The 19,815-nt window shown below is 40.2% G+C and overlaps 1 long non-coding RNA gene across 1 annotated transcript in view; it reads right to left on the bottom strand.

The window, feature by feature from the left end:
• LOC118921507 (uncharacterized) overlaps nt 1–19,815 on the bottom strand; it is a 63,350-nt gene that overhangs the window by 25,333 nt on the left and 18,202 nt on the right. The window lies entirely within an intron of this gene.

Raw genomic sequence — 19,815 nt, forward strand, 5'->3', positions numbered from 1 at the left:
GTTGAGAAACACTGATTATATAAAAAGCCTAGAAAAGTATGGGACACAGAGTAACTGTTCAATACATGAGAAATGTAGTTGCTATTATCATGGTTAGCTGTTACTATGATTGTCCTACAAACTAATCAGAGGACCATGCCATCCCATCACAGTTGGGGAATGAAGGGTGTTACTTTGGCAAGTTTCCCACATGAAGTTAGCTTAGGTGGATCCTGCATGAGCTAGAGGTCCCTAACTAAAGGTCCCCAGGGTTTTAGAAAATAAGCAAATTTTTGCGCACCACTGGGATGACCTGTGGGATGCCCAGAAACACTTGTGCATGAGGTACAAAAATCCAAAGAACAAGTCAGGACACAGCATGTGTGGGGAGTGCACAGGCTGCCACAAAGCCCACTTTAATCCCCTGAGGAAAGGACATGCTCCCAAATTCAGTTTTTCTCTGGCCAAGTACTCCACCACCAATGTTTGTGCACGTGCATTTGTTTCTCCTCTTTATGGATCTGGCTTCTAGGAGGCAGTCAATGAATGAGTCCATATGGTGTGGGAGCAAATGCTGAACAACTTCTCATGCACACTACATGTGCTCTGCAGGTTGGAGGAAACTAATCCAATGATTATTCTTAAGATGTATGTTTGTGTTACTTTTAGTATACAAATTGGTTTCATTTGTACTATCTTGTTATATCATCATAATTACCCTGTAAGGTCAGTATTATCATCCCCACTTGAAGGATAAAGAAGCTAAGGCTCACCTAAAAAGCCCAAATAATTCTATTAAAAATGGGCAAAGGAAGTGAAGACATTTTTCCAAAAAGGACATATGGATGGCCAACAGACACATGAAAAACTGCTCATCACCATTAATCATCCAGGAAATGCAAATCAAAGCCACAATGAGCTATCACCTCATACCAGTCAGAATGGCTAGTATCAAAAAGGCAAGAAATAACAAGTGTTTGGTTCCTGGGGAGAGGGTGAAAATACCTCACTCTTTTTTATATATAAAGCAAGGATAGTTATCTATATACATATTGTACCTAAAGAAATACACAGCATATCTGTGGCATTAAAATTTCATGGAGGAGATATTAAGAAAAATATGTCTAAAAAGACTCCTTTGGGGAGCAATAACTTTTTTAAATGGTTGAGAAACACTGATTACATAAAAAGCCTAGAAGAGTATGTGAACAGACACATGAAAAAATGCTCATCACCATTAGTCATCCAGGAAATGCAAATCAAAGCCACAATGAGCTATCACCTCATACCAGTCAGAATGGCTAGTATCAAAAAGGCAAGAAATAACAAGTGTTGTTGAGGATGTGGAGAAAAGGGAACCCTCCTATACTGTTGGTGGGAATGGAAAATGGTGCAGCCACCATGGAAAACAATATGGAGATTCCTCAACAAATTAAAAATAGAAATACAAACAACCCAGTAATTCGACTTCTGGGTATTTAACCGAAGAAAACAAAAACACTAATTTGAAAAGATATATGCACCCCTGTGTTTATTGCTACATTATTTACAATAGCCAAGATACAGAAGCAACCTAAGTGGCCACTGATAGAGGAATGGATAAAGAAGATGTGGTATATACACAATGGAATATTACTTGGCCATAAAAAAGAATGAAATCTTGCCATTTGCAACAATATGAACGGACCTATTGGGCATTATGCTAAATTAAATAAGTCAGAGAAAGACAAATACCATATGATTCTGCTAATATGCAGAATCTAAAAAACAAAGCAAATGAACAAACAAAATAGATAAACAGTCTCATAAATACAGAGAACTGGCAACTGCCATAGAGTAAGGGGTGGAGGGATGGGCAAAATAAGTAAAAGGGATAAAGAGGTACAAATTTTCCATTATAAAATAAATAAGTCAAGAAAATGAAAAGTACAGCATAGGGAATATAGTCAATAGCATTGTTATAACTTTGAATGGTAACTACACTTACCCTGGTGAACATTTTGTAATGTATATAATTGTCAAATCACTGTTGTACACCTGAAACTAATATCAAATATCAACTATATTTTAATAAAATATTTTTTAAAACAAGACATGAGGCTAGAAGAGTTCACTTAGTTATCTGCCCTCTTTGGCTACCCAGTAAAAAGCAGCAGAACAAGCCTGCTTTTTATATACTATACCACCTCTAATAATCCTTTCCCATGGAGAAGGAAGTCACATAAAATGGTAAAACTATGGCCGAAAAGTCATTCACTAGGACTTGGGACTCCCTTGTGAGGGATATAGTAATGTCTGTGAATTGACACGATCAAGTCATACAAGAAGTGTTAACTTCATGGAGTATGGATCTAGTATATAGCAGAGCCTGCTGAGACTGGTCAAAGCTATCAACTGCTAGGTTACAGGGAAATGAAAACCCATCAAAATAGAGTGTGGAAGTATTTCAAGATGCTGTGAAATTGGGGACATAAAGGTCTTGGGGCACAAATGTTGAGAACAAAAATATGATATGAATAGGTACACATTTGGTGCAAAGTTGTATCTCAGGGCCATAGCTTCAAATGTAGAAATGATGGGTATTTGACTAAGAATGAAAAGCATTCTTCAAAGATTGAAAAAATGTGTTTAGTCAGACACCAGCTCATCTGGCCAAAAGGACTATAAACGGAAAACAGATGGGAAGGGAGAAAAAAAAACACCTAGATAAAACTGAAATGGGTTTCCATGGATGATATTAAGGAGGGCCTGGGAAGAATTTCAACAGTGAGGGAGGTCCTGAACAATTCAATAAGAATATAACTGGGAAGGACATCAGAAAAAAAATGTAGGCAACAGATGTCCAGATATCATGCACAGAACATGGGCAACATAGTAACCTTGAGATTACAGCAGCCGATGACAAATAAGCCCTCACAGATACCACCGAGAGTTGGTGGGGTGGAATGGATCCATGGGAACAAACAAGGGTGTACTGTGCACAAAAGACCTTTTGGGAGGAGATGGAGCAGTCCTGTAGGCAGTGATAACAACAAATTCAGAGGTATCCCTGAACACTTGGCTGGAGATGAAAGGAGAGAGGAACAGAAATGATGCTTTTGTGGAATCAGAGCCGAGCCACATGGAGGAAAGCCACAAAATTGGCAGACCATGCACAATGGGGATAACATTCTGGATACTTCATTCAGATAAAAGCAGACTTTTCCACTTGCCTTCCTAACATTTCATGTCCTAGTAGATAGATGAAGGAATAAAAATACCTGTGCTCTGCCTGATTCCAACCAATGAGAAGGAGCCATTTGTTGACATGGAAACAATGAGAACATGGGGGAACGTGACCATATCATCTGCAAGGGAGAGCAAAGTTGAGCTGGATAAAATGTGTACAACGGACTTTAGGAAGTTAGACTTTAAAATATTTTAAGAAAATATGGGCATAATTCCACTAGTTTCCAAAGGAAGGCAGTACCAGGAGGTGCTCAGGAGCAAAACCTCAGGCAATTCCAAAGGAAATAGAGTGATGGTACAGAGCTCTTCAAGCTAGGATATAAAATAAACATTCAAAAAGATGGGGGCAAATAACTCTATGAGAATGACATAGAACCACAGAGTAGCAGGAATGTTAAAATCATAGAATCACAGCATGCAGAAATGGTAAGGACTAGAGAAAATGGTAGGAGACCAAGAGAATTATGATAATGGATGGTAGAAAGGATGTACTATTTCTCCAATGCTGTCACATTCCTTTAGGCTCTGATAAGGACTGCAATTGTGGGGCTGAAAATACAAAAGTGGGTAAGAGTATGTTGAAATCCAAGTTTGGGGAAACTGTTACTGATCCCTTTGGAATGTAATCTGGGCTCAAACTTGGTGGTCTACAGTCTGTGGGTCAGTTGGAGATATATCTGCCTATCTCCAAACCTTCTTTCTTCTTCCTAAGTATTACTAATACAATTTCAGCAAGTTGATCTCAAATTCTTGCAGGAGCTTGGGGGTATCATTCTTTCAGGTTAGAGCAACTGATTCAACTTGAACCATCTGCATACTGTCATGTTATATCAGAATTTTAAAACTGGATATATCTGGTTGAATGCTTAAACCTAACTGGCTACAGAAGGACAGTCTCTAAAGTCCTTAGCAGGATCCTGTTGTCTAGAGTGGTTTCTCTTGAAAGATTTTGGTAAAATGAGTGTCATTGCCTTTTATAACAATTACAGAGTTAGCCCATAGTCAATGCACCATTTTATGAAGTTCAAGAATAGGCAAACCCGATCTGCGTGGATGTAACTCATTATAAAGGTTGCCAGGATGGATAGGGGAAAGGATGGAATCAAAAGGGACCCTAGTGCACTTCCTCAAATGGTGGCATACTCCATTTTTCCAATGGGGTTGTTGGTTACACGGATTTGTCAACTCATCAAATTGCTACTGTCACTGATTGTAATTATGCTTCTATAAATACATAAAAAGTATATAATAAGTCTGGGCAATGATATTAAGAGACAAAAAAAGGAATGACATCCTCCCATGACAGTAATCAAATGAAGTTAACATAGTCAAGGAATAAGAGGAAAGAAGAGTCACCATTTGAAATTATCAGCGCTCTCAAGTAGACGTAGGGAAAAGTAAGTCTCAGCAACACCCTCAAGTTGTTAATTTCCTATCGGCAAAGTCTTCCACACTGAGGAAACAAGGCATCACTACCTTCTATCCTGTTCCCACTGCACATAACTTCCATACACATAAATATCACGATGGGTGTGTATTAAAAATGCAGTATCTGCATCCATACCTGGAAATTCTGACACAGTAAATCTAGGTTAGAGTCTAGGAATTTGCATTTTTTGTTTGTTTGTTTCTTTCTTCCTTGGTCAGTCTTGGAAGGTTGTATTTTTCTAGGAAGTTGTCCATTTCTTCTAGGTTTTCCAGCTTGTTGGCATATAGGTTTTCATAGTAGTCTTTAATAATTCTTTGTATTTCTGTGGAGTCTGTCATGATTTTTCTGTTCTCATTTCTGATTCTGTTGATTTGTGTTGATTCTGTCTTTCTCTTAATAAGGTTGGCTACAGGCTTATCTATTTTGTTTATTTTCTCAAAGAACCAGCTCTTGGTTTCGTTGATTTTTGCTATTGTTTTATTCTTCTCAATTTTGTTTATTTCTTCTCTGATCTTTATTATGTCCCTCCTTCTGCTGACTTTAGGCCTCATTTGTTCTTCTTTTTCCAGTTTCAATAATTGTGATGTTAGACTATTCATTTGGGATTGTTCTTCCTTCTTCAAGTGTGCCTGGATCACTATATACTTTCCTCTTAAGACTGCTTTCGCTGCGTCCCACAGAAGTTGGGACTTTGTGTTGTTGTTGTCATTTGTTTCTATATATTAATTGATCTCTACTTTAATTTGTTCGTTGATCCATTGATTATTTAGGAGCATGTTATTAAGCCTCCATGTGTTTGTGAGCCTTTTTGTTTTCTTTGTAGAATTTATTTCTAGTTTTATACCTTTGTGGTCTGAAAAATTGGTTGGTAGAATTTCAGTATTTTGGAATTTACTGAGGCTCTTTTTGTGGGCTAGTATGTGGTCTTTTCTGGAGAATGTTCCATGTGCACTTGAGAAGAATGTATATCCTGTTGCTTTTGGATGTAGAGTTCTATAGATGTCTATTAGGTCCATCTGTTCTACTGTGTTGTTCAGTGCCTCCGTGTCCTCACTTATTTTCTGCCCGGTGGATCTATCATTTGGGGTGAGTGGTGTGTTGAAGTCTCCTAGAATTAATGCATTGCAGTCTATTTCCCTCTTTAGTTCTGTTAGTATTTGTTTCACATATGCTGGTGCTCCTGTGTTGGGTGCATATATATTTAGAATGGTTATATCCTCTTGTTGGACTGAGCCCTTTATCATTATGTAGTGTCCTTCTTTATCTCTTGTTACTTTCTTTGTTTTGAAGTCTATTTTGTCTGATATTAGTACTGCAACCCCTGCTTTCTTCTCGCTGTTGTTTGCCTGAAATATGTTTTCCCATGCCTTGACTTTTAGTCTGTGCATGTCTTTGGGTTTGAGGTGAGTTTCTTGTAAGCAGCATATAGATGGGTCTTGCTTTTTTTTTTTTTTTATTGAAGGGTAGTTGACACACAGTATTACATTACATTAGTTTCAGGTGTACAACACAGTGATTCAACATTTATATACATGATAATTCTAGGTACCAGCTATCACCATACCAACTTGTTACAATATTTTGACTATATTCCTTATGCTATACATTACATCCCGGTTACTTATTTATTTTACAATTGGAAGTCTGTTTATATATATACATATTTTTTTTGTGTGTGTGAGGGCATCTCTCATATTTATTGATCAAATAGTTGTTAACAACAATAAATTTCTGTATAGGGGGGTCAATACTCAATGCACAATCATTAATCCACCCCAAACCTAATTTTCGCCAGTCTCCAATCTTCTGATGCATAACGAACAAATTCTTACATGGAGTACAAATTCTTACGTAGTGAATAAGTTACATGGTGAATAGTGCAAGGGCAGTCATCACAGAAGCTTTCGGTTTTGTTCATGCATTATGAACTATAAACAGTCAGTTCAAATATGAATACTCATTTGATTTTTAAACTTGATTTATATGTGGATACCACATTTCTCTATTATTATTATTTTTAATAAAATGCTGAAGTGGTAGGTAGATACGAGATAAAGGTAGAAAACAGAGTTTAGTGTTGTAAGAGAGCAAATGTAGATGATCAGGTGAGTGCCTGTAGACTATGTGTTAATCCGAGCTAGACGAGGGCAATAAACATCCATGTATGCAGAAGATTTCTCTCAGAACATGAGGGGGGAGGTTCTAAGACTCACCTCTGTTGATCCCCAATTTCTCACCTGATGGCCCCCCTGCGACTGTGCCTGTCTTAGGTTGTTCCTCCCTTGAGGAATCTTACCCGTCTCTGGCTAACCAGTCATCTTCCGGGGCCATACAGGGAAATGTTAAGTTGGTAAGTGAGAGAGAAGCCTTATTGTTTGAAAAGGTTAGCTTTTTACTTCTTTGCATATTTATGCCCTGTGGCTTCTATGCCCAGCATTTGTCTTGAGGTGTCTTTACCACTTGGAAGAATTATGATACTCGGTAAATTCGACATGTGGCACGAGTTCTATTTAAAGGTTGTGATTAGGTAGGAAGAAGAAAAGCTATAGAAGTAGCAGGCAGAAGAAAACCTGGAAAGATTGATTATTTCTTTGACATATCTTCTGGTAGAGTAACTTCAGCATGGATAGGTTTTAAACTACTAATTAAATTGTGCACACACATTAACATAATAGGAATATAGTTACATAACCAAAGCATACCTGTAATTACCAGCCATCTCCAGTGAAACCAAGAAAACCAGTTAGGCACCTTAGGCATTTGTGAAAAATTATCTATGATATGGTGGATATTGTCCAACTGAACTTGAACAATCTGAGAGAATTCAGATAAATTAGAACAACCCATTCCTGGGGACTGTTCACATCCCATATGTTCTTTTAACAGTAAATAGTCTGTGGTTGTAAGATTTTGGAGTGCTACAATTTGCACTTCTCCTAATTCTTGGTTGAGTTCCAACAGTATAGATCCAGTCCAATTTGTTGTTTTACTGTATGCACAGGCCAGCTTAGATATCTCCTTCATCCTTCCCATGGCAAGTCCAGGAACTGGTGGGATGAGTGCATCTACAGCTGTAGCAGTGCGTGGATCTTTGTTGGGGTTTTTTTTTTTTTTTTTTTTTTGCTGATCATCTTCTGTCATGAGTCCTCCCGAGAGTGCTGATGTTGGAAGTTCTTTTTCATATCGTATCTTAGTTCATTTTCGGGGTAGCCAAATTAGGCTTTGATCTTCTGTATAAACACAAACAGACCCTTTGCCTACACTTTTATATGCCCTTTATATCATTGTGTAGAACTCATTGGAGGTCACCACACAGGAACTGTTTTTTTTTTTTATCATTAATCTACACTTACATGACGAATACTTTGTTTACTAGGCTCTCCCCTATACGAGGTCCCCCCTATGTACTCCTTTACAGTCACTGTCCATCAGCATAGCAAAATGTTGTACAATCACTACTTGTCTTCTCTGTGTTGTACAGCCCTCCCCTTTCTCCCACCCCGCTATGGATGCTAATCTTAATACCCCTCTTTTTCTACCCCCCCTTATTGCTCCCTACCCACCCATCCTCCCCAGTCCCTTTCCCATTGGTACCTGTTAGTCCATTCTTGACTTCTGTGATTCTGGTGCTGTTTTGTTCCTTCAGTTTTTCCTTTGTTCTTATATTCCACAGATAAGTGAAATCATTTGGTATTTCTCTTTCTCCACTTGGCTTGTTTCACTGAGCATAATACCCTCCAGCTCCATCCATGTTGCTGCAAATGCTTGGATTTGCCCTTTTCTTATGGCTGAGTAGTATTCCATTGCATATATGTACCACATCTTCTTTATCCATTCATCTATCGATGGACATTTAGGTTGCTTCCAATTCTTGGCTATTGTAAATAGTGCTGCGATAAACATAGGGGTGCACTGATCTTTCTCATACTTGATTGCTGCATTCTTAGGGTAAATTCCTAGGAGTGCAATTTCTGGGTCAAATGGTATGTCTGTTTTGAGCATTTTGATGTACCTCCATACTGCTTTCCACAATGGTTGAACTAATTTACATTCCCACCAGCAGTGTAGGAGGGTTCCCCTTTCTCCACAGCCTCACCAACATTTGTTGTTGTTTGTCTTTTGGATGGCAGCCATCCTTACTGGTGTGAGGTGATACCTCATTGTAGTTTTAATTTGCATTCCTCTGATAATTAGCGATGTGGAGCATCTTTTCATGTGTCTGTTGGTCATCTGTATTTCTTTTTTGGAGAACTGTCTGTTCAGTTCCTCTGCCCATTTTTTAATTGGGTTATTTGTTTTTTGTTTGTTGAGGCGTGTGAGCTCTTTATATATTCCAGACGTCAAGCCTTTATCGGATGTGTCATTTTCAAATATATTCTCCCATACTGTAGGGTTCCTTTTTGTTCTATTGATGGTGTCTTTTTCTGTACAGAAGCTTTACAGTTTAATATAGTCCCACTTGTTCATTTTTGCTGTTGTTTTCCTTGCCAGGGGAGATATGTTCAAGAAGAGGTCACTCATGTTTATGTCTAAGAGGTTTTTGCCTATGTTTTCTTCCAAGAGTTTAATGGTTTCGTGACTTACATTCAGGTCTTTGATCCATTTTGAGTTTTACTTTTGTATATGGGGTTAGACAATGGTCCAGTTTCATTCTCCTACATGTAGCTGTCCAGTTTTGCCAGCACCATCTGTTGAAGAGACTGTCATTTCGCCATTGTATGTCCATGGCTCCTTTATCAAATATTAATTGACCATATATGTCTGAGTTAATGTCTGGATTGTCTAGTCTGTTCCATTGGTCTGTGGCTCTGTTCTTGTGCCAGTACCAAATTGTCTTGATTACTATAGCTTTATAATAGAGCTTGAAGTTGGGGAGTGAGATTCCTCCCTACTTTATTCTTCTTTCTCAGGATTGCTTTGGCTATTCGGGGTCTTTTGTGTTTCCATATGAATTTTTGTATTATTTGTTCCAGTTCATTGAAGAATGTTGCTGGTAATTTGATAGGGATTTCATCAAATCTGTATATCGCTTTGGGCAGGATGGCCATTTTGACGATATTAATTCTTCCTAGTCATGACCATGGGATGCGTTTCCATTTGTTAGTGTCCCCTTTAATTCCTTTTAAAAGTGACTTGTAGTTTTCAGAATATAAGTCTTTCACTTCTTTGGTTAGGTTTATTCCTAGGTATTTTATTTTTTTTGATGCAATTGTGAATGGAGTTGTTTTCCTGATTTCTCTTTCTGTTGGTTCATTGTTGGTGTATAGGAAAGCCACAGATTTCTGTGTGTTGATTTTGTATCCTGCAACTTTGCTGTATTCTGATATCAGTTCTAGTAGTTCTGGGGTGGAGTCTTTAGGGTTTTTTATATACAGTATCATGTCATCTACAAATAGTGACAGTTTAACTTCTTCTTTGCCAATCTGGATTCCTTGTATTTTTTTGTTTTGTCTGATTGCCGTGGCTAGGACCTCCAGTACTATGTTAAATAACAGTGGGGAGAGTGGGCATCCCTGTCTAGTTCCCGATCTCAGCGGAAATGCTTTCACCTTCTCGCTGTTCAATATAATGTTGGCTGTGGGTTTTTATTAGATGGCCTTTATTATGTTGAGGTACTTGCCCTCTATTCCCATTTTGCTGAGAGTTTTTATCATGAATGGATGTTGAACTTTGTCAAATGCTTTTTCAGCATCTATGGAGATGATCATGTGGTTTTTGTCTTTCTTTTTGTTGATGTGGTGGATGATATTGATGGACTTTCGAATTTTGTGCCATCCTTGCATCCCTGGGATGAATCCCACTTGGTCATGGTGTGTGATCGTTTTGATGTATTTTTGAATTCGGTTTGCCAAAATTTTGTTGAGTATTTTTGCGTCTACATTCATCAGGGATATTGGTCTGTAGTTTTCTTTTTTGGTGGGGTCTTTGCCTGGTTTTGGTATTAGGGTGGTGTTAGCTTCATAGAATGAGTTTGAGAGTATCCCCTCCTCTTCTATTTCTTGGAAAAGTTTAAGGAGAATGGGTATTATGTCTTCCCTGTATGTCTGATAAAATTCCGAGGTAAATCCATCTGGCCCGGGGGTTTTGTTCTTTGGTAGTTTTTTGATTACCGCTTCAATTTCGTTGCTGGTAATTGGTCTGTTTAGATTTTCTGTTTCTTTTTGGGTCAGTCTTGGAAGGTTTTATTTTCCTAGGAAGTTGTCCATTTCTCCTAGGTTTCCCAGCTTGTTAGCATATAGGTTTTCATAGTAGTCTCTAATAATTCTTTATATTTCTGCGGGGTCCGTCATGATTTTTCCTTTCTCGTTTCTGATACTGTTGATTTGTGTTGACTCTCTTTTCCTCTTAATAAGTCTGGCTAGAGGCTTATCTATTTTGTTTATTTTCCCGAAGAACCAGCTCTTGGTTTCATTGATTTTTGCTATTGTTTTATTCTTCTCAATTTTATTTATTTCTTCTCTGATCTTTATTATGTCCCTCCTTCTGCTGACCTTAGGCCTCATTTGTTCTTCTTTTTCCAATTTCGATAATTGTGACATTAGACCGTTCATTTGGGCTTGTTCTTCCTTTTTTAAATATGCTTGGATTGCTATATACTTTCCTCTTAAGACTGCTTTTGCTGTGTCCCACAGAAGTTGGGGCTTAGTGTTGTTGTTGTCATTTGTTTCCATTTATTGCTGGATCTCCATTTTGATTTGGTCATTGATCCATTGATTATTTAGGAGTGTGCTGTTTAGCCTCCATGTGTTTGTGAGCCTTTTTGCTTTCTTTGAACAGTTTATTTCTAGTTTAATGCCTTTGTGGTCTGTAAAGTTGGTTGGTAGGGTTTCAATCTTTTGGAATTTACTGAGGCTCTTTTTGTGTCCTAGTATATGGTCTATTCTGGAGAATGTTCCATGTGCACTTGAGAAGAATGTGTATCCTGTTGCTTTTGGATGTAGAGTTCTGTACATGTCTATTAGGTCCATCTGTTGTAGTGTGTTGTTCAGTGCCTCTGTGTCCTTACTTATTTTCTGTCTGGTGGATTTGTCCTTTGGAGTGAGAGGTGTGTTGAAGTCTCCTAGAATCAATGCATTGCATTCTATTTCCTCCTTTAGTTCTGTTAATATTTGTTTCAGGTATGTTGGTGCTCCTGTATTGGGTGCATATATATTTATAATGGTTATATCCTCTTGTTTGACTGAGCCCTTTATCATTATGTAATGTCCTTCTTTGTCTTTTGTGACTTTCTTTATTTTGAAGTCTGTTTTGTCTGATACCAGAATTGCAACACCTGCTTTCTTCTCTCTGTTGTTTGCTTGAAATATCTTTTTCCATCCCTTGACTTTAAGTCTGTGCGCGTCTTTGGGTTTGAGGTGAGTCTCTTGTAAGCAGCATATGGATGGATCTTGCTTTTTTATCCATTCTATTACTCTGTGTCTTTTGATTGGTGCATTCAGTCCATTTACATTTAGGGTGATTATTGAAAGGTATGAATTTATTGCCATTGCAGGCTTTAAGTTTGTGGTTACCAAAGGTTTAGGGTTAGCTTCTTTACTATCTTACTGTCTAACTTAACTCACTTGTTGAGCTATTATAAACACAGTCTGATGATTCTTTATTTCTCTCCCATCTTATTCCTCCTCCTCCCTTCTTCATATGTTGGGTGTTTTGTTCTATGCTCTTTTTAGGAGTGCTCCCATCTAGAGCAGTCCCTGTAGGATGCCCTGTAGAGGTGGTTTATGGGAGGCAAATTCCCTCAACTTTTGCTTGTCTGGGAATTGTTTAATCCCTCCTTCATATTTAAATGATATTCGTGCTGGATACAGTAGTCTTGGTTTGAGGCCCTTCTGTTTCATTGCATTAAGTATATCATGCCATTCTCTTCTGGCCTGTAGGGTTTCTGTTGAGAAGTCTGATGATAGCCTGATGGGTTTTCCTTTGTAGGTAACCTTTTTTTTCTCTCTGGCTGCCTTTAATACTTTGTCCTTGTCTTTGATCTTTGCCATTTTAATTATTATGTGTCTTGGTGTTGCCCTCCTTGGATCCCTTGTCATGGGAGTTCTGTGTACCTCTGTGGTCTGAGAGGCCATTTCTTCCCCTAGTTTGGGGAAGTTTTCAGTAATTATTTCTTCAAAGACATTTTCTATCCCCTTTTCTCTCTCTACTTCTTCTGGAATACCTATAATTCGTATATTGTTCCTTTTCGTTTGGTCACTCAGCTCTCTTAAAATTCTTTCTTTCCTGGAGATCCTTTTATCTCTCTCTGCATCAGCTTCTCTGCGTTCCTGTTCTCTGTTTTCTAGTCCATTAATGGTCTCTTGCATCTCGTCCATTCTGTTTTGAAGTCCTTCCAGAGCTTGTTTTATTTCTGAATTCTCCTTCCTTAGTTCTTGCATATTTCTCTGCAAGTCCATCAGCATGGTTATGACTTTTGTTTTGAATTCTTTTTCAGGAAGACTGGCTAAATCTATCTCCCCAGATTCCTTCTCAGGGGAAGATGTAGCAGATGCTAAGCTGTCTGGGTTAGTCTTGTCTGGATCATATTTTTTTGCCTTTTCATGTTGACAGGTGCTATTGACTGTCAGCTGGGAGGGCCAAAATTTTCACTTGCTACTGGCCTTTCTTTACTGGGACAACTGCGACCCCTAGTGGCTTGTGTTGGGTAACTGCGTGTAGACTGGGTATTTGTGTCTTGCCCGGCCGGAAGGGAGGAATTTCCCTTTCTGTGGGCGGAGTTTGTCTCAGGCTGCTTCTCTGCTTTCGCAGCGCCCGGTGGGGTAATGGATGGGGGGGCTGCTTGACTGTTTGCCTCCGTGAGGGGTCTCAGAACTGTTGCCCAGGGGGTTAGTGCGCCCGGTTTTCCCTGTAATTTCCAGCTGCTGTACTGTGACCTGGGTTGTTTCCATCAAGCTGTTAAGTCCCTGTCCCTTTAAGACTTTCAAAAAGCCCCCGCTTTTCTTTGTCACAGGGGCATCAGCTTCGGCACCCGCTCAGAGGTCTTACTCCCTGTTCCCCCAGTATCCAGGGCCCTCCGCCCACGCACTTTGTCTGTGCTCTGGTGGGGGTGGCTGGGGCTGGGTGTTCAGCAGTCCTGGGCTCCGTCTCCCTCCCGCTCTGCCTATTGTTCTCCCGCCGGGAGCTGGGAGGAGGGGCGCTTGGGTCCCGCCGGGCCCGGGGCTTGTATCTTACCCCTTTCACCAGGCGCTGGGTTCTCGCTGGTGTAGCTGCAGTCTGGCCACTGTCCTGCGTCTTCTGGTCTCTCTTTTAGGGCTAGTTGTGTTTGTTGTATTTTCAAAAGTATATATGTTTTTGGGAGGAGATTCCCACTGTCCTACTCACGCCGCCATGTTGGCTCCGCCCCCCAGGGTCTTGCTTTTTTATCCAATCTATTTCTCTGTGTCTTTTGATTGGTGCATTAAGTCCATTTACATTTAGGGTGACTATTGAGAGATATGTACTTATTGCCATTGCAGGCTTTAAATTCGTGGTTACCAAAGGTTCAAGGTTAGCCTCTTTAGTATCTTACTGCCTAACTTAGCTCACTTATTGAGCTGTTATATACACTGTCTGGAGATTCTTTTCTTCTCTCCCTTCTTATTCCTCCTCCTCCATTCTTCATATGTTGGGTATTTTGTTCTGTGCTCTTTTTAGGGATGCTCCCATCTAGAGCAGTCCCTGTAAGATGCCCTGTAGAGGTGGTTTGTGGGAAGCAAATTCCCTCAGCTTTTGTTTGTCTGGGAATTGTTTAATCCCGCCATCATATTTAAATGATAGTCGTGCTGGATACAGTATCCTTGGTTCAAGGTCCTTCTGTTTCATTGCATTAAATATATCATGCCATTCTCTTCTGGCCTGTAGGGTTTCTGTCGAGAAGTCTGATGTTAGCCTGATGGGTTTTCCTTTATAGGTGACCTTTTTCTCTCTAGCTGCCTTTAGAAATCTCTCCTTGTCCTTGATCTTTGCCATTTTAATTATTATGTGTCTTGGTGTTGTCCTCCTTGGATCCTTTCTGTTGGGGGTTCTGTATATTTCCGTGGTCTGTTCGATTATTTCCTCCCCCAGTTTGGGGAAGTTTTCAGCAATTATTTCTTCAAAGATACTTTTTATCCCTTTTCCTCTCTCTTCTTCTTCTGGGACCCCTATAATACAGATATTGTTCCTTTTGGATTGGTCACACAGTTCTCTTAATATTGTTTCATTCCTGGAGATCCTTTTATCTCTCTCTATGTCAGCTTCTATGCGTTCCTGTTCTCTGGTTTCTATTCCTTCAATGGCCTCTTGCATCTTATCCATTCTGCTTACAAATCCTTCCAATTTGTTTCACTTCTGTGATCTCCTTTCTGGCATCTGTGATCTCCCTCCGGACTTCATCCCATTTCTCTTGCGTATTTCTCTGCATCTCTGTCAGCATGTTTATGATTCTTATTTTGAATTCTTTTTCAGGAAGACTGGTTAGGTCTGTCTCCTTCTCTGGTGTTGTCTCTGTGATCTTTGTCGGCCTGTAGCTTTGCCTTTTCATGGTGATAGGAATAGTTTGCAGAGCTGGGACGAGTGACGGCTGGAAGAACTTCCCTTCTTGTTGGTTTGTGGCCTTCCTCTCCTGGGAGAACAGCGACCTCTAGTGGCTTGTGCTGCGCAGCTGCGCGCAGACAGGGCTTCTGCTTCCTGCCCGGCTGCTATGGAGTTAATCTCCGCTGTTGCTGTGGGCGTGGCCTGGCTCGGGCAGCTACTCCAAAGTGGTGGAGTCGCGTTGGAGCAGGAGAGGCTGGGAGGCTATTTATCTCCATAAGGGTCCTCCCTGCTCCCTGCAGCCCAGGGGTTAGGGTGCCCAGAGGTCCCCGGATTCCCTACCTCTGGATTAAGTGTCCCGCACTGCCCCTTTAAGACTTCCAAAAAGCACTCGCCAAAACAAAACAACAACAAAATAAATAAATAAAAATAAATAAATAAATAAATAATTTTAAAAAAACCTGCTCACTTTTCTTTGTCCTCAGGCGCCGGCCTCAGGCACCCTCTCACCAGCCTTGCTGCCCTGTTTCCCTAGTATTGGAGTCCCTGTCCCTTTAAGACTTCCAGAAAGCACTCACCAAAAAAAAAAATGGCCACTCGCTTTTGTTTGTTCTCCAGCGCCGGCCTCAGGCACCCGCTCACTGGTCTTGCTGGCCTGTTTCCCTAGTATCCAGGACCCCACGCATGCACTGTGTCTGCGCTGTGGTCCGGATGGCTGGGGCTGGGTGTTCAGCAGTCCTGGGCTCCCTCTCCTTCCCAGCTCCGACTCCTCTCCTCCTGCCGGGAGCTGGGGGGAGGGGCGCTCAGGTCCCTCAGGGCTGGGGCTTGTATCTTACCCCCTTCGTGAGGCACTGGGTTCTCGCAGGTGTGGATGTGGTCTGGATGTTGTCCTGTGTCCTCTGGTCTCTGGCTTGTTCTCCGGTGGTAGGTCGAGCACTAGCGTCTCTGCCTCCTCAGAATTTGCATTTTAATGAACATCTGGAGTTGGTAAGATTAAGGTAGAGGTGGTCTCAAAATGGACTTCCACTTCAAAAACCACTTCAGATAATCAATAAAATCGTAAAACCAGCTCCTACTTCCTCTAACTTTAGGCTTTCCAGGCAACCTTCTGATAATAAAGCTTTTTTCCATGCCTTCACAGAGAAAAACATGTTGCTTCTAGCAACCCATGTACTCCAGCTCACATGACAGCATTTGCATTCTAAACAATAAGCATTGGTTTTGTACCTGTCTGGTGATCTCAATAAACATTGGTTTTCCTCTTATAAATGGACATGCTTACCATGCCTACCATGATTTTGAAGCTGTTAAGTCCATCCATTCTTCTTCAGTTTACTCTATTACTTTTGTGCTTGGAAGGTGTGGGTAAAAACTGACATATTTCCAGAACCTCTCACCTGGCCCTACTCATTTTACATAACAATAGATGTTCACCTCTGTGTCTCTGGAGACAAGGAGTGGAGAGAAGCTGTTCCCTCCTTCCCTCTGCTGCCCAGTTGGCCTGGCGCCTGTCAGTCACCGGAACTCTGCCTGTGGACTTTCTCCCAGAAGGGGTGGGGGTATAGGTGAGTGCGCGCCTGAACTGCAGATGAACTGGGAGCGAGAGTATCTGCAGCAGAGGGACGAGGGAGTCAGGCCTCCTGTAAGCGATAATGCGTTTCTCCCATCTAGCTTTTCCCTTGCCTGTTAGCTTCACTGGTTTCACTAGTTTATTTGCCCCAGGCTGAGAACTTGCTTCCCCCAAGAGCTACAGAAGGCCTTTCCCCATTTTGAGATGAGGTAAATATTCACCTTTACTTCTACCTAATTGTTTAAAGGTTTCATTTTTCACATATAACCCAGTCATCCACTTGGAATATATTTTAGTCTATGGTGTGAACTATAAATCTGACCTTTTTTTTCCTCTTTAGTTCATTAATGACTCCAATATAATTGCATAATTTTCCTTCTCTTATTTGGCTTTTCATTTTCATTACATCATTGTGTTTCATATGGAAGGTTCTGTTGTGGAGCATTCAGATCTGCTCCATTGACTCATTTGTCTATTTTAGTTCCAGTATCACCCTATCTGACATCTTCCAAATTATTAAATTCAAATATTTAATAAGGCATGTCATGTCAAATTCTTCCTCTATTTGGGAAGTACCATATGTGATGACTAACATTTCATGTTCTTTTCACTTGAATACTAGTGAAGTGGAATTTTATTTTTTTAATGTGTATATATTGGCCACTTGTGTTTCCATTTGTTTATTGCCTGTGTCTTTTGGCAAGTTTTCTATTAGAACTACTTAAATTTTTCTCATTGATTTGCAGTATGTGCTCTATTAATTAGAGATAACAACACATGGTTTATTTTTGCCTTTATTTTAATTGTTGATCTTTTTCATGAATGAAGTAAGCTGGTGCACTGGCCCCGTTCTATAACTGGCCTAATTTCTGCATAGAAGCTTACGATTATTGAAACATCCATTCTTTTCCCACTGATTTGAAGGGCTCTCTTTTATCACATTCTGTATATATGGTCTAGTGGTTAATAGTGAAAACTCTGGGACCACACTACTGCCATTCTCTTTGCCATAGTTTTCTACAAGGCTGCCAGTGAATTGGAGCGGTGGCTTTTAGCATATGGTAAATGGCAGACAAGTGATAGCTATTACTATTGCACTGGTTAACTGATCTCTCCTGTTGTGTTTTTTGTTTTTACATCCTGCTTCATCTGGTCAGATCAAGCTCAGCAAGTTTTGACCTTTGCTCTTTGAATAGTTCTAGCTACTCACCTCCCTAGAGGCAGTTTGGAAACTCCCTCAAGTAAGATAAATGAAATTCTCCAAATTTTTTGATTTTGCAAAGGGCCCTCTCTCCCCGGAAAGTAAAAAATTGACAAACAGTCCAGCCTCTGTCCTTGGGATACTAGACATACTGAATTTATCATGACGTGCTCAATTTACCAAGGCAACCTGAAGGGGCACTGTTGCCAACAAACTCCTTATTGCCCAATTCTGGAGCTGGCTGTGGCAAACCCCTCCCTTAGCCAGCTTGCCTAGCAATTTGAAAACTTGCCACTCCTGAGGTCCTTTGGTTCACAACTCCACCCAACTCTGCATCTCAGGGGTGGGTCCTGATAGTAATGGCTCTGCTCTGAAACTTGGAATTTTCTTCCTTGAGCTCAAATAGAAAAATCTACCTGCTTTTTCCTATCAATCCACTTCCAGATGCTTTATAGCTGCCAGAATGGTAGCTGAGTATCAATCCACCAAAACTTCATAGCTTAAAACAATGCATTATGATCTCTCATGATGTTATGTGTTGAGTAGGTTCAGCTAGTGGCCTTTCTATCTCACTTTAGGACTCTGATGCAGGTATAGACAGCTCAGCTGCATGGGACATCCAAGATAACTACTTCTCTCACATACCTGGCCCCTGGGGCTTCTCCAAATGGCCATTCTCCCCATCCTCAGTTACCTCATCCTCTGGATTTTTCCATATTGCCTTTCTCTGCAGCATGGAAGTTGGACTTCATACATCATGGCCAGCTTCCAAGAGTGTATAGGAGACCAGAACATGCCACCCCAAAATCTGTCACTTTGGCATAGGGATTATTTTGAGCTGAAGACAAATAAGAATCGATAGATACAAAAAGAAATCTACCAACAGCTTCCCTTATCTGACCAAAAGCAGAAACTTTTGAGGACTGCCATAACTCCCCTTCTCCCACGGGAAGCTTTATGGCCATGAAAAAGATGAAAAGTCAACACTGAGATGGAACTGCATAAATAAATCTTACTCTTATTAGTTACCCCCATATTCCCACAGTTTGCTGCCCTGGAAGAGTAAAACCCTTTTCCTTTGTCTTGTCACTTCTTTATAAATGTATTGTTTTTTGCTGAAATAGCATATAAGCCCAAGTTCTAACTACCCTGTTGAGTTACTCATCACTGAGTTTTCCTGTGTATATGTGCAATGCATGTAGGTGTTAATAAAATTATTTTGTTTTTCTCTTGTTAATCTGTTTTTAGTCCATCTAATTGGCAGGGCCCTGGCCAATGAACCTTAGATGGATAGAGGAAAAGTTATTTCCACCCCTACAAGTGTAAAACAGGAAGCTGCAAAGACTTCTAAAGGCTTAGATCCAACGTGGCACAGCGTCACTCTTGCTGTATTCTATTGGTTGAAGTCCAGCTTCGATGAGGGAAGAGGCTACACAAGGACATGAATGCCAACGAGCTTGGTTTATTGGGAACATTTTGTGTAACTATTACACCACACTTCTTGGCTTTCCAGAGTTCTTAGGGTTTTTTAAAAATTAAATTATTTCAAAAATGTTCCAATAACAGAATAGTGGTGAATTCCTAGTTTTAATTCACTATTGTCAAACTGTACACCAAAGCACAAGCTACAAAAGTAAACAACAAATACAATTCCATGAAAATTAAAGAATTTTTTTACACCAAAGGAAATTGCTCTGTTTGTGTCCCCTCAAAATGCATATGTTGAAATCCTATCCCTCAAGGGTGATGATATTAGGAAGTAGGGGAGGGTCTTTGGGAAGTGATTAGGTCATGAGGGCAGAGCCTTCATAACTGAGCTTAGTGCTCTTATAAAAGAGACTCCAGAGAGATCCCACATCACTTCTGCCTCATGAGAACATAGAGAGAAGACTGCCATTTATGTCCCAGAAAGGTCTT

The sequence above is a fragment of the Manis pentadactyla genome, chromosome 3 (genome assembly GCF_030020395.1).
Source record: "Manis pentadactyla isolate mManPen7 chromosome 3, mManPen7.hap1, whole genome shotgun sequence".
Lineage (NCBI taxonomy): Eukaryota > Metazoa > Chordata > Mammalia > Pholidota > Manidae > Manis > Manis pentadactyla.